The following is a 6045-nucleotide window of genomic DNA, read 5'->3' as shown; positions in this document are numbered from 1 at the left end:
TATGAGGATGGTGGCGGTTGGAGGAGCTCTGCTAGGGTTTCTGGAACGAAGATGAATCTCTGGTGCTGGTTGGCGGTGTGTGGAGTGATAGTGGTTGTATCTATTGGCTTCATTCTTGTTTGGACTCACTTTTGGAGGCTGGTTTCTGATTTCCTGTCTTCCCGGTTTTTGAATTTTTGAATTGTTACTGTTACATTGGAGTTTGAGAAAGATTTGCTCAGCTTCTGTTATGGTGCTTCCATTATGGCTCTACCTATTGATGTAGAAACTAATGGTCAATGTACAAAGGCCACGTATGCATGGGTGGTTGGCAAAGCAAATGACACAATACAGGACACTGAAAGTTTGGTGTTTCCTCAAGCCTTTCATGACACTCCTGCTGGAAAGGGGTCCTCTCCTTATGTCCATGTTGTAGGCTCCAAGGATGGTGAACCAGCTATTTTCTTCTCTGCATAAGAGATTACAGATTTGAAAGAAGAAGTTAAGTTTATCCTCATTGGCAAGTTCCTGTTGGGTCACCCAAAAGGGAACCGATAAGAAACTTTTTTGATTCTTTTAAATTTATTAGGGGCATGGAAGATAGGTTTATTTGATGGGAGACAACTTTTGATTTGCAAAACAATCCATTATGATTGCTGGAACATCCATGAAGATCTTGAAATGGACTCCTAACTTTGATCCAAGTAAGGAACCACCTGTAGTTCATATCTGGTTCAAACTGTCAGGTCTCTCTCTCCCTATTTTTAACCTGAATGCCCTCTTTAACATTGGTCATGTTATAGGCACTCATTTAGTTGTGGACACTCCTACTTACAACAAAGCCAGATCTGCACTTGCTAGAATTCTCATTGAGAGGGATATTAGCCTCCCAGAGCTGAGAAGAGTATGCATAAGGTCTGATCTAGAAGGTTTCTGGCATGAAGTAGTTATTGAGCAAAGACCTTACTAATGCCAACATTGTAAGATGTTTGGACATACAGTGGACAAGTGTTACAGGCTCCACCCCCCAGTTAAAAAGAACTCCAATAATAATTCCAAGGAAACTGCCAATGGTAATGCTGAGCAAATGTCAAGCATTCCTATTGAAGGGTATAATAGCAAGACTTCTGGAGATCTTGTTGCACTGAATCAACATCTTACTGTTCAAGTAACTAAAGGAGCTGAACTTTCTTCTACTCAACAGAAGTTGGAACTTGAACTCTCCAAGGGGATCCCACCTCCTGCTTCTCTAGCTGGTTTACAATTTAAAAAAAGGGAATGCATTGCTATTCCCTCTCCCATGAAGAAGAGGATTGTAGTATTGCAGTTCCTTCCCTGGTCACTAGAATTGTGAAGGATAAGGCTGCAAATTATTCTTCAGATACTCTTATGGAGTCTACTAGACCATCTGCAGAGATGCTGATGGAAATGAACTAATTAATGGAAACAAATTGGCAAGTCCATAAAGCAAAGAAGAAAAAGAAATCTAATTTGGAAGATAAGAAGTTGATGGCAGATATCCTCTCCCACATTACTGGAAGCTCCCAGACATCTCAAAGGATGTCCACTACTCAACCTTCAAGGGGGAGAACTAGATCAAGATCTCAGGCCTCCCTTCACCCACCTACCCAACATGATTAGTTTTAGTGTTGGAACATAAGAGGGATTTCCCACCCCTTTTCCCTAAAAAGGCGTAAATATCTAAATAGGTGTCGGCACAATTTCATCCTATGGAAGCTGTCGGTCGCCGGAATCGGAATCCCGTCGCCCGATTCCGAGGGACATCTAATTTATATATATGTTAAGTTTAGAAAAATATGAAATCAAACTGATCTCATATCTTTTAAAGTTTAGATGAAAGAGTACTACATCTCAAGCTATGTATCTATTCCAAAAGATAAACACAAAACTTGAATGTGAGGGTCGATCAAACAAACTAAGAAATAAATGACACCTCTTTGGTCTATGAAACCATTTTATTATAAGCCAACAAGCTCCCCTATTTAATATGAAAAATTAAATAGGTTTTATATTAAGCTGGGTTCAGAAAAGCTTCCTATAACAAGCCCCTATAGTTAATTGCATTCTAGATAACCGAGGTTACCTAAGAAAACTCTCAATAAAAATTAGGGGATATTATCTTCAAGAAGTTCCAAAGAATATGACTTTTCAATGAGTTTAGACAAAGAGGTGGGAAAGGGGAATGACTCAAATTTGGAACATTTTCTTTTGGAATCCAAAGGAAGAAGAAATAGGAGATATCATAGATCCTGAGGAGAACCTCGGTGACCTCCCAAACTATCATACTGTTTGGCTTCATTTTTGGAGAATAGAACTATTAAGTGTTTCATCCTGCCAAATTTATTAATTTGAGCTTACATTCGTGTGTAACAATCACACATATAGCCTGGAAGATGTGAGGATTTAGGTCGTGACACACGATAACCTCGGAATCCTAAAGCAAGTTAGGGTTTAAATTACATAGCAGAGCTATACAAAGGTCTAAAGATGAGTTGATGATTTATGTTGCCTAAGCAAACAACCTCAAAGTCCTATGAATTGTTGTTTAATTCTAAAGGATGGTTTAGCTCGTGTAGACATGTTTTGCTGTTGAAGATGGTCGTGCTGCCCGCGGTGCTAGCTCCAAACTCCTTATCGTGACGAGTTTAAGTTTTCTAATGTGTTAGGTTTTGATGTCAAATCAAATTTTCCCTAAGTTGATAGCCATTTAAATATTAAGGGGGGTGTTAAAGTTGATTAGAGCGACATCGGTTAGGATCCTACGGTTCCTTCGTTCCAGTGTCACTATTTTCTTTCAGATTCACTTAGTCTAAATGAATTTACTAAACTCAACTGAATGAGTTCCATACTTTCATTTAGACAGTGACAAATCTCGTTAGCAACCGTCGGTTACCTCCTCTGAGGGATTTCCAATCATTTGATAGAGACGTTTTAATTTAGTTGCAATTTTTGTTTCATTCTATTTGTCATTAACTTTTGAGTTGTCTTATATTGAATGTCATGGCGGTGAATTTTATCTTATTTTGATTTTTAATTGTGGTTTCAGTTTGATGGCTATCCTAAAGGTTTTTGTTTTTACATGCAAGGTGACATTGTTATTTAACATGCAAATTTATAAGCATAACAAGTACAATAAAGATAGTGCAGGAAAAGAAAGTATTGTAAACCATAAAAGTGTACATGTCGAGTCTTCTCGTTTCTCCACCCGAAACTTTAGTATCTTTTGGAGTAAACATTTATAATTTGTAGGAAAGTAAAGCTTATAGATAGGTTCATCGCAGGTCTACTGAATCCTATGTCATAACTTGGTGGGACTTAGTTATTTAAGTGTATAGATGATTTCTCAAGTAGGGCATAATGAGTCTAATTGTCCTTCAAAGTGTCCAAAAGAGCATGAGAAAGGTCAAGAGGTTGGGCCTTGGGCATCTCAAAATCCCTTGAAAAGTCCCAAGTTCATTCAAACTCATTATTTTGCTTAATAACACATCCTTATCATACCCTTACACTTAATGAATTGACGTTCTAGCCAACCCTAAGGATGGCATAAATATCACTTGTTATTTTATTTATAAATTTTGTGAGTGAATGTCTTTATAGGGTAAATTGACTTAATTAAGAAGCTTAGCTAGTTTGATTTTTGATGAATGGGCTTGTAGTGTTGTAAAGGGTTTTAAATTAATTATAAATGATTTTCTAAACATTATTAGGCAAAATTTTGATCAAGTCTAGTTCACTACTAAGCCCTTAGAACTTAATGGGTAGATTTACAGTTTTAAGAAAAGGCTTTAAATGTTTATAGTCTTAATCATTATCAAGAATCATACACCATTTATTGGGGTTTAAAATTAGTGAGTTATGATAATTCAAAATCAAAACCTCACCTTAATATCTTCTTATTTAATTGTTCTTCCAAATTTCATTAATTTAAGGAATTACAAATTTATCTTTAATGAGATGAAAGTGAGATTGGATGCTACCACTTACCCCTCTTGTATTTCAATCATTCAATCATGTTAATTAAGTTCATTCACTGCCCATTACCCATTTTAATTGAGCCTGAATATTGATTAAGGCCAAATCTTCAAAATTACCATTTTGCCCCTAAGGACCTAACAATTCATAATTTATCAATTTTAATGCAAATGACTTTGAAATTCTATGTTACCCCACTCATGGGTTAATTAAAACATCAGAGGAGAAAATATGATTTTTTCTGAATTTATTTAATTTTATTATTATTTTTAATGTAAAAATAATGATTTTTAATGAAAATTTAATAACTCAAATAAGATTAAACTCATGTCTTAAGAAAATTATTGGAGATACACCTAGGTCAGAGGACCACTTAGACCAATTTTTATGATTTTTAGAGGTTTAATTTAATTATTCAAATTATTTGCTTGTTTTGAGTATAAATTAAATAAAAAAATGTTATTTAAGTGGAAAATTAAGTTTTATATTTTTATTAAATTTCTTTGAGTCCAGGAACCCAAAGAAACAAATTTAAAATTATTTGTGATTTATAATTTAGTTATAAGAATTATTTTAGTAGAAAATTAAAGAAAATTCATTTTAAGCCTTTAAAAATTACTATATTGACTTAGAAAATTAGGAAAATTATTTTAATTTGTTTCAAGTGGTCAACAAGTTGAATGTGATGTTTTAGTGTGTTTTTACAATTCTACAATTTTTATTATTTTAAAATTAATTTTTAATTATTTAAATGCTTAAAATTGGCTCAAAAATAGAGTATTTATTTTAATTCCAGTTTTATTTTTCATAGGTTCCTCTCATCATAAGGAGCTCCCAAAACCAATTTGGTGATTTTTAAAATTGTATTTTATTTATTATAATTATTTTAATGCCAAAAATGTTATTTCACTTATTGGTCCATTTGAGTGATCAAATTAACTCCAATTGACTTGAAATTTCTATGGGAGCTCTTTTGATATTAAATTATAGTAGAGAATGATTTTTATGTCATTTGAATTTATAATTACACCAATTTAATTTTTATTCATTCTTAGGGGTTGGTGACAATTAGGATTATTTTTAATGAGTTAAATCAAATTTAATTTTTTCCGAGGGTCCTCTGACCACAGTGAATCCACCAAAACAAGTTTTATATTTTTTTAAAATTATTTTAATTTTTATAATTATTTTATCAAAATAGGCTTGATATACTTGAAAAATAGAGATCTCTGTCTAGAGATAGAGATCTCCTCTGACCTTGGAAAAATCAGGGAAGATCTCTCATGACAGAGAGAATCAAAGCCCCAAAAATCATGTCATGGTGAAATGTCTATGCAAATGAAGAATCCAAACAAAAAAAATATCATTTAATTAATTAAAAATCATACATGCATCAAACAAACATGAAATCATTTCCACATTGTTCTCCTCTTTTCATTGAGCAAAAAAGTTTTTTTATTTTATTTTTATGATTTTTTCTACACCAAGATATGGATTTTTGAAGTTTTGGCCATTAAATAAATAAATAAAATCCCTATTTTTTCTTTTTAAACCACGCAGCGCCACATCATCCTATGGTGGCTCCTAAGCTCCACGCAGCGTCTTCTAGTTCGGCGTTGCCATCCGAGTCAACTGCCATGCGTCCCACTATTTCGTTCCATACATCCGTTCGACGCAATCCAGAGCATCCATTCGATACACGCGGAAATAGATGACATCCATTCATCATCCCCAAGTCCGTAGTCGTAGAACCGTCCAAATTCAAACCTTAATGTCTTTCTCAATGCTCAGCAAATTTAAGTGTGGTTTGTTCCTATAGACTCGTCTTGACTAGGAAAACATTTCCATATGGTTGATCAAGTTTTAAATCAAGTCTATAAGCATGGAGAATTAAATGAAGCTCAGTTAAGGGGAGAGTTCAATACCTTTACCCAAGAGGTGTGGCCTCAATTGGGTGCTTCCAAAAGCTTGCCTTGAGTCTAAAGAGTTCCTAGATGAACCCTCAAGCAGTGGTGAAATGCCTACGTATGATTTCGACCAAGGCTAATTTGGGGTGTTGATCAAAGTCCACCT

This window comes from Phalaenopsis equestris, unplaced genomic scaffold (assembly GCF_001263595.1).
Source record: "Phalaenopsis equestris unplaced genomic scaffold, ASM126359v1 Scaffold233471, whole genome shotgun sequence".
Lineage (NCBI taxonomy): Eukaryota > Viridiplantae > Streptophyta > Magnoliopsida > Asparagales > Orchidaceae > Phalaenopsis > Phalaenopsis equestris.
Note: the sequence above shows the minus strand (reverse complement) of the source record.